The following is a 10261-nucleotide window of genomic DNA, read 5'->3' as shown; positions in this document are numbered from 1 at the left end:
GCCCACCTTCACGCCGCTCGCTGGGAGCGCAGCGTCCCAGTCACCAGGCAACCGGTCAGCGCTGAGTCGCGTGACAGTCCGCCACCGGAAGTGACGAGGTGGATCGGAGAATTTGACAGAAGAGGGGGGAGCGGGATGTGCACGTGGTGGTCTGTGGGGTCGATTTGCAAAAGGCAAATAGAAAGTGCAGTTGTTAGCAAATGAGGCTTCACTCTGTAAATAAAAAATAATAAGGGATAGAAACAAAGTATCCTCCTGTTGTGAGCAACTGCACAGCCTGGAGGAGACGAAGACGCCATGACAAAACGCGCAAGGGTGGAATACACAGCACATTTTGGTGGAGCGCACACTGACTTCCCATTGTGGGTCCCGCGGCTTCCATCTCCGCCAGGTTGTGTCATTGCTCGGAACAGGAGGATACTTTTATTTCGTTTTTTTTTTTTACTGGCAATGTTGAAGCCATTGAAATTTTTAAATATACTACGAGGGGGCGTGTCCTCTCTTGATTTCTCTCCCACACCACTGGTGACATCCCTTCTGGAGCCACGTCCCGTCCTGGCCGAGGTCGCAGGAGGATACATTTGAAGACCCCCAGCATGTTGAGTAGACACCCCCCCCCCCCATAAGTCTTTATTGATCATTCCTGCTGTAAAAAAAAAATCATAATTTTCTTGCTAGAAAATTACAGAGAACCCCCAAATATCCCTTTCATGACTAAGCCTATTTCTGACATTTGGTGTTTACGTGTTAAAATCTGTATTTTTTGCTAGAAAATTACTTGGAACCCCCAAATACATATATATATATATTTTAGCAGAGAATCTACAGAATAAAACTGCGATTGTTGCAATATTTTACGTCACACGGTATTTGCGCAGTGGTGTTTTAAACGCAACTTTTTGTGAAAAGGGACACTTTCATGAATTTAAAAAAAAAACAAAGCAGTACAGTTAGCCCAATTTTTTTTGCACAATGTGAAAGATGATGTTACGCCGAGTAAATAGTTACCAAAACATGCCACGCTTTATAAATCGCACGCACTACCTACTACTACACACGGTACCTAAAAATCTCAATAGGCGATGCTTTAATATTTTTTTTTTCGGTTACCAGGTTAGAGTTACAGAGGAGATCTAGTGCTAGAATTATTGCTCTCGCTCTGACGATCGCGCCGATACCTCACATGTGTGATTTGAACACCGTTTACATACACAGGCTTGACTTCATAAATAAATATTATATATATATATATAATATTATATTAATCTAGATAGAGAGAGATATATATATATATATATATAAATATATGAGAGATATAGATATATCTGTATCAGGTAAAAATTGGTACATTATCTGGATTAACTATGTACTATGGCCCTAGTAAGGGAACATATACATTTATGTGCATATATATCCCTATTGTGTATATTCTCTCTAAAACAACATCCTCTCTTTTATTAGTGCCATACGCAGTTTATCCCCCATGTCCGCTGTGGTGGGGGAACATAGAAGGGGCCCACCTATCCAAATTTTGTTTTTACCTTCCCTTTTTTTCTGAATTTCTGGGCGAGTGAAATTTCCCTACATTCCCTTTTTTATTTGTTATTTTACATATATATTATTGGCTGAATAATGTTTCATTTGTGTAATTATATTAATTGTTAATGAATTGTATATCATTTATATAGACCTCCTCCTGAAGAAGCGGACAATCCGCGAAACTAGTAGAGGAATTCTTCATCTACGCCACCAGAATTGAACTCTATTATGAGTACCTGCATAGGTTAATCTGGGGTATATTAGAATTTTAATTGCAATATTTTGTTGTTTTTGTTAATTATTAAACTTATGCTAAAATTTTACTACTATTTCTAACGCTTCTCCCGCTTTTCTATATATATATATATATATATATATATATATATATATATATATATATATATATATATATATATATATATATATATATATATATATATATATATAGTACCGGTATAGTCCAACACCAACTTTTTGGTTCTGGTTTGGTATGAAAGGCTAGCATGCATAGCTATCCTACTACCCCCACACCCAAAAAAAAAAAAACTCCATTCTTGGAGAAGAACTTGTACACATTTGGGAGGTCAGGTACACCAATCTGGTCACACCATGTTTTTATGGAGCTGGTTTTGTACCCGGGGGGGGGGGGGGGGGGGAGGGGGCACAGTCATGGTGGAACAGAAAAGGGTCTTCACCAAACTGTTACCACAAGGCTGGAAGGCCACAATTGTCTACAATATCTTTGTATGATGGAGGATTACCAGGACCCCTCACTGGAGTCCATCAATTTGATGAGGAGGTTGTGTGATGGTCGGGTTTGGTAAACCTTTGGTCATACAAGTGCCAAGTAAAGATGACCTCTTTCTGTTTCAGATGAAAGGATGCCATTGGGAATGCCGAGCAGGGCACAGATAGAGAAGGGGCTCAATGTTCTGGAGGAACTGCGGAAAGCATTGGACGGACATGCCGAACAGCAGGCACTGATAGACCTGTCCTCCCTCTTCTACACCAACATTCCATACAACTCCGGACACAAAACCCACCCCCCCATCATTGACAGCCTGGAGGTCCTGAACAAGGAGAAAGACATATTACAGGTAGGTTCCCTGCCTCCTGTCCATCCAGAAAATGATGATTTGGAGCTCTGAGACCATCGCCTCATTGGCTTACTCTGGGTTGGAATATTATTTAGAGAGATTTAAAGTATAAGATCACCAGAGACTGATGACATCACTGTGACTGGAGGCACCACAGAGCTGCCGCCTCCCCAGTGATGGATACACTTCAAAGGGGGACCTGCCAGGAGAGATCAGTGACCTACAAACTACGGCCTAGAGACCACATCCGGCCCCCTACAAAATTTTATGTGGCCCACAGCTAATGTCAGTTACCTATCTGTAATGTGTACAGGTCAAGGGGTAAGGTCAACAGAGGCTTCCTAGGGACTCGGATTCAACTCCTGCTATGTAATGGGGGCCTCTGATAGGGAATCTCATGGGGTCTCTGATGTAAAGGGGGAGAGAAGAACTGTGAGGGGGACTCTGGTGTAAGGGGATGTGGCTGTAATGTAAGGAGACCATGGTGTGGGGGGGGGGGGGGGGGGGCAGAAGATGTTCTCAATCAAAGCCCCTGGCAGGAGTCATGTGATTTCCCAATGACTGCCAAAATCAACTGCCATTTTTTGGGTCTTGCCTGATATAGTGAAGCACCGAGGTGAGCTGAACCACAGCAGCCAATAGGAGAATGTTAGTACATAAGGCAGGTGGTGGAGGGAGATCCACGCTCGGAGCGCTGGGCTCTTCTCATCGCTCATAATACAAAGTAACACATTGGGGTCTATTAATAAAAAAATAAAATAAAAATACACAAATGTGACAAACATTTGTACAACCACAACAAGAAAATTGCTATATCTTGTGTAATATGACCATTTCCTATAGTGACACCCAACGCAGGATTTTTCTGATTAAGGTATTTCAGGAAAAATACTGCTTTGCGGTCACTAAATGTGATAAAATAAAAAAGTGATAATCTTCATTCTTCCATTTCGCATGGCAGGCATTACTTAAAAAACATTTGATGATGGAACAATCCTTGGAGGCGGAGAAGACGCGCCGATCGTCCGGAGTGATGACAATACAGGCGATGGGGAGCTGGTGACCGCGGGGGAGGCGGAACTCCGAAGGATCTGGAGGCAGCAAGTGGGGGGCGGAGCCAGAGAGGAAATACAAAAGAGAAACAACGTGTCATCATAACCGGAGAAATAGAGAGATCACTTCTTTATACAAAGATGTGAAATTCTAATAAAAATGTCGCCTTTGTGAATTGGATTTATTGAGTGAATTTTGGCCGAGTACTCCGCCGTCCAATCACAGCACAAACGCATGCTGTGTAGAATCATTAGAGTGTAAATTTTTGTTTATTAAAAATCTTACAAACATAATAAATACATTTTAACATATATACAAAATAAATACAAATATATAAATGTAGGCCCCTGTTCCTAAAAATGGGGCTATAAATTTCGTTTTTTTAGGCTGAGCTGTAAACAGCTCATATTTGATTGTATATTTGGTTCTGTTCTAAACTTGACCGGAGTTGTGCATTCCTCGCTGTTGCCAGTAGGTGTCACTGGTACCACAGGACAGTGTGAGAATTACAACTAGGTTGAGCTGTAATTAATATTTTTTTTCCAGAAACAGACCAGTAGAAGGTTCCTGGCCGCTGTGCATTCTGCGAAGGGGTATTTATTGGACAGATGTCATGTGCTCCAGTCAGTCCGTTACTTCAGGGGCCCTCCTGGCTCGAGGGTGTGTTGCTACAAGTTCTGCAAGTAGGCCCAGAAGCCTGTCTGGGGCCCACTAATCCTGAGGCGGTCCTTAGGCTGTCTTGCCTGGGTGGAAGAAGCCGAGCCAAGCTGAGGAGATCCAGGGGAGGAGCCTTGCTGGAGAGAGCCAGGATGAAGGCTGGTGTCTCAGGAGGGCCTAGCGATGGCCGTCTTTAATGTGGGGCAAAAGGGACAGTTGCCCAGGGCCAAATCATTGCTGGGGGGCCCCAAAAGCAACTGCTCCTTGAGCTCACACATATGCGTCCTGTGTTGTGGGTGCAGCCGATTCCCCACTTGCTCTCCTGGCCAGTTGAGTGTGACAGAGGAGAGGCAAGATGAGGGCTGTATGTGCCGGAGCCCGCTCATCCCGCTTCTCCCTATGTCACCAGCGGCTGTTACAGGAAGTGAGGCAGAGCGGCTCAGTGTTCCCCCGCTCGCCCCCGCCCCTTCTCTGGTCACGGTCAGTGTCGCCCCCCCCCCCCCGCTCACCCTGCCCCTTTTCCAGTCACGGTCAGTCCCCCACCCCGCCCCCGCCATTTCTCCGGTCAGCAGGGCTAAGATGAAAGACACAGAGTGGGCTGTGAATGTTCTCCTTCACCCTTCTGTCAGCAGTGGAGGGGGGTGGATTGATAAAGCAGCATCTGGACCAGAACAGCTTACAGAGGGGGGCACAGTGCATGAGTTACAGGAATCAGTGTGCAGTAACTTCTAGCAACCAATGGGTGAGCAGCAGGGGCGGACTGACAACTCATGGGGCCCCCGGGCAATCAGAGATTATGGGGCCACACAGTATACACATACATGTACACACAGTATACCCAGACATGTTTCTATTGGCTGAGAAGGTAATGGAGAGGTGGGGCAGCTATAATCTCTGGATTTTTAGACCAAAAGGATGTCGGTAAGGGACAGTTCAGAAACAGATGTAAAAAAAAAAAAAAAAAACAGATTTTTACATACCGTCCCTGGTTTTACTGAGGCTGGCAACCCTGATGGGACCACCTAGGAGGCCTGGCACCCCCCTCAGGCAGTGCCCGAGTGGGCTAATGCTCAGTCCGCCCCTGGTGAGCAGTGAGCGGTAATGGTGTCCAGTAAACTATAGCAAACCAATCAGTGAGCGTTAATGGTGTGCAGTAATGTCTAGCAACCCAATCAGTGAGGGATGATGGTGTGCAGTAACGTCTAGCAACCCAAGCAGTGAGGGGTGATGGTGTGCAGTAACGTCTAGAAACCCAATCAGTGAGCGGTAATGGTGTGCAGTAACGTCTAGAAACCCAATCAGTGAGCGGTGATGGTGTGCAGTAACCTATAGCAACCCAATCAGTGAGCGGTGATGGCGTGCAGTAACGTCTAGCAACCCAATCAGTGAGCGGTGATGGTGTGCAGTAACCTTTAGCAACCCATAAGTGAGCAGTAATGGTGTGCAGTAATGTCTAGCAACCCAATCAGTAAGCGGTAATGGTGTGCAGTAACCTTTAGCAACCGATCAGTGAACAGTAGTGATCTGCTGTAATCTCTCGCAATCAACCAGTGAGTGGTAAGGATAGGCTGTAATCCCTGGCACCCGATTTCAATTCCTACGTGATCTGCTGCAGAAAACTGATTTTAAGCCGACCGGTTATTTTGTCTCAGAATGTGGGGGGGGGGGGGGGGGGGAGTGACTCTCTTCCCCCCCCCCCCCCAAGAAAATGTTTGCCCAGGGCCCAATCAATATTAAAGATGGCCCTGGACCGTTTTTAAGGCAGGGCCCAAAAGCAGCTGTCTCATGCTTGCCAACTATCCCATTTTAAGTTCCCTTGTCCCAGGAAGTTTTAGTCCCGTGCCGTGTCTTGATCTCTCAGTGTGAAGTTCTGTTGCTGCTGCCCAGCTCTGCCCTATTGCGGTGTACAGATGACTCACCTGCAAACCTGTGTTTACATGTAAATAGCGGCGGTGGCATTAATATATAAATAGTCACAGACCGCGGCACTGATATGTAAATAGAGGCGGCATTTATATGTATAGCATGCCCCCCGGAGGTCATATCCACCATCACTTCTGCTGAATGCTGCCCACTGAGGAGATAAAGGGGCATGCTGGAAAGTCCTGCTTACAACTGCAATCATTAAGCCCAACATCAGCCTGTGCTACAAAATATAAGCAAATTGGAGGTGGAACCCTTCTTCAAAACATGGTGCCACCGCACCCCTAATTTTGGTGGATGTGAATACGCACATCTCAGCCGATGTGTGAGGGTACCATTAACAATTAATAGCACTGCTGTGTATCTGCTAAAGGGCAGCGCATTTCTGTGGTGTCAGGAAAGTGATTTTGCATGCGTTCCCGACGCACAAATGTGTCAGATACATTGGTGGTCAGTGTAAATCTTCTCATTACATCGGGGCTTGGTGTACAATTCTTTCATTCACACTAGTGACCCGTGTGAAGGTCCCCCTTAGGCTGGATTCACACCTATGCGTTTTTAGTCTTTTTGCATTTAGCAGATTTGCACTACAGTCCAACTACCATGGTTTCCTATGGAACATGCTCTGTAGAGCAAATCTGCAAAATGCAAAAGGCACTAAAAACGCATAGGTGTGAATCCAGCCTTACATTGGTGGCCAGTGTAAATCCCCATTACATTGGTGGCCAGTGTAGAAACTCTATATTGGTGTTCGTTAAAAAATACAAACTTGCATTTGTGGTGAGTTTCGAATCCTCCCTTACATTGGTGGTCCATGTAGAAGCCCCCTTTGAATTGATGGTGAGCGTAAACCCCCCTTACATTGGTGATCAGTGTACATTTCCCTTTATATTGGTTGCAAGTGCAGAATTGCCCTTACACTGGTGGTCAGTGTAAATACCCCTTTACATTGGTGGTCAGTGTAGAAGTGTCACCTTACATTGGTGGTCTGTACAAATCGCGACAATGGTTGTAAGTGTAAATTCCCCCTTACAGGAATGTCATTGTATATTCCCCCTTACACTGGTGGTTGGAGTAAATGCTCTTATTACAAGGGTGTCAGTGGAGAAATCCCTCTTTTCTATTGGTGGGTGGCATAAAGTCCCCTGTTACATGGTGGTCAGTGAAAATCCCCCCTCACATTGGTGGTCATTGTAAATTCCCTGTTACATTGGTAGAATACCCCACTACATACCTGGCAAACATTTCCAGCTTTGCTCTACATGATTCAGAATTTGCCACACTGTACTTCCTCCTAACTAATCCCATCCCCCCCACCACTGCCACTGATCCCATCAACCCCTCAGCATTGCCAATGCCCCTCCCCCCCCCCCCCCGCAGCATTGCCACTGATCCCAGGAGTCATAGGAGTTTTCTGTCTATTGATGGGTCCCCTCACCTCTTCAGTCCATGGTGTGTAGGCAGTGAGGAAATGATGTGCTGTAACCTTCAGCAACCAATCAGGAGCAGTAATGCTGTACACTAATCTCTTGCAACCAATCATTGAGCAGTAAGGATATGCAGTAACCTTTAGGAACCAATCAGTGAGCAGTAATAATGTGCAGTTACCTCTAGCAACCAATTAGTGAGCAGTATTGATGTACAGTAATCTCTGGCAACCAAACAAGCAGAAGTCATGTGCTGTAACCTCTAGAAAATAAGCAGTGAGCCGTTATGAGTGCTGTAACCTCTAGCAGCCAGTCAGTGAGCGGTAATGATACACTGTAACCTCTGGCAACCAATCGCAATTGCTGCCTGATCTGATTCAGTAAACTGATTTTGAGCCTAGCTGCTATTTATTGTATGTCTCAAAGCATGTGGAGAGTGAAATTGCATGGAGGGGGCCCAAGAAAATGTTTGCCCAGGGTCCAATCAATATTAAAAGATGGTCCTGTGCCTATATACCGTAAACATTGCTGTTTTTAAGAGGTTTATTGCCATAATCCCGGTATTTTTTTATTTTTATTTTTTCAAGCTGACGATTCTGTTTACGCTAAAAGCGATCCGATCAGCTGCAGCATCGCTTGTTGTAGTTCTTATTGTTCTTATCGGCGAGTCCAGGAAACGATCCAATGGTTCACGTGGCTAGTCACAGAGTTGAAGAGAGACCAGATCATCACCTCTATGACCTAGGAGACCGGCAGTGACCTCATGACATCACTCCTGGTTTGGGGCGGATATGAACATTTTTTTTTTTTGGATCTGATGCTTCCAAGGGTAGAGGAGAGATCTGGGATCTTAAAGACCCCAGATGCCTCCATAAAGAGGACCTGTCATGTTTTATTGTTAGCACAAGGGAGGTTTACATTTCTTGATAGCAATAAAAAAAAAAATCAAAAAATATTGAAAAGCGACAGTGTAAAAAAATGATTTGAAATAAAAAATTTTTTAAAAGCATCCCTGTCCCCCCTGACACAGGACGTGGGTCATACACGCAAGGCATTATAAAAAAAATTCAATAAAGTGTATTTTTTCCCAAAAAATTGCATTTGAAAAACCACTGCACAAATACTATGTGATATAAAAGCATAAAAAAAATTGTAATGATCGCCATTTTATTCTTTAGGGCCTCTGCAAAAATTTTTAAAAAAAAAGTAAATAAAATTTATATATATATTTTTTTAATAAAAAAATATATATGATATGTGTCAGAAGAAGGCCTGGTTCTTAACCACTTCCCGACCGCCGCACGACGATGTACGTCGACAGCATGGCACGGGCAGGCATATGGGCGTACATGTACGTCCCTGCCTTCCCCCGGGTCGGGGGCCCGATCGGGCCCCCGCTCGGTGCCTGCGGCGGTCGGTATTCGTGCGGGAGCGATCCCGGACGAGGGGACGGCCATTCGTTCATGGCCACCCCCTCGCGATCGCTCCCGACGAATAGGAATCCCCCGTGACATCACTTCCTCTCCTGTAATGTAAACACAGGAGAGGAAGTGATGTATTCTCTCCTCCGTGTCGGTATTTTTCGTTCCGACACGGAGGAGAGCGGATCGGTGAGTTGCACCAACACACCCCACACACAGTAGAACATGCCAGGCACACTCACACCCCCCCGATCACCCCCCCAATTACCCCTGCCCCCCAGTCACAGTGACACCAATGTCATTTATTTATTTATTTATTTATTTTTTTGCATTGGTGTCATTTGTGACTGTAATAACTGTTAGGGCAGTTAGGGTTAGCCCCCTTTAGTTCTAATGTACCCCCCCAACCCCCCCAATAAAGGTTTAACCCCGTGATCACCCCCCGTCGCCAGTGTCACTAAGGCTGGGTTCACATTGCAGCGGTTTATGAGAACGAATGTGATTCGCACCGCACTGCAGTGCAAATCACATCCGATCTTTGTGCGATTCGAGTTCAGCCATTCGCCGCACCCACCGCACCCGCCGCAAATTCGCACGGGACCCTTTTTTTGGCCCGCAGCAGAATCGGATCGCATGGGTGTTCACACCATGCGATCCGAGTTTGCAGATCGCACTGCGATATGCGAACTGATCTGGGGGTGTCATTTCACTGACACTCCCAGCAGTCCGCATAGGGCAGTGTGAACTGCCGCCGGGAGGCATGCGATGCGGGAACCCGCCGCGCATTCGTGGCGTTCCCGCATCGCTCCAGTGTGAACCCAGCCTAATAAGCGATCTTTTTTCTGATCGCCGTATTAGTGTCACAGGTGACGCTAGTTAGGCAGGTAGGTATTTAGGTTCGCCGCAGCTTTTTATAGCGCCAGGGACCCCCATATACTACCGCATAAAGCCCCCTGATTGCCCCCTAGTTAACCCTTTCACCAGTGATCACCATATAACTGTTACAGGTGACGCTGGTTGGTTAGTTATTTTTTTATAGTTTCAGGGCACCCGCCATTTATTACCTAATAATAAAGGTTTAACCCCCTGATCACCTGGCGGGTGTCATTTGTGACTGTAATAACTGTTAGGGCAGTTAGGGTTA

The 10261-nt window shown here is 45.6% G+C and overlaps 1 long non-coding RNA gene across 1 annotated transcript; it reads left to right on the top strand.

Moving 5' to 3' along the window:
* LOC143927420 (uncharacterized) lies at window positions 1–3869 on the top strand. Its single transcript, XR_013262270.1, has 4 exons — window positions 1–98; window positions 1689–1794; window positions 2413–2636; window positions 3598–3869. It is a non-coding gene; the product is annotated as an uncharacterized LOC143927420 (long non-coding RNA).
* Window positions 3870–10261: the final 6392 nt, after the last annotated feature.

The sequence above is a fragment of the Lithobates pipiens genome, unplaced genomic scaffold, assembly GCF_037356315.1.
Source record: "Lithobates pipiens isolate NorthernLeopardFrog02 unplaced genomic scaffold, aLitPip1_a1.2 Scaffold_23, whole genome shotgun sequence".
Lineage (NCBI taxonomy): Eukaryota > Metazoa > Chordata > Amphibia > Anura > Ranidae > Lithobates > Lithobates pipiens.
This window is presented reverse-complemented; position numbering and strand designations above follow the sequence as displayed.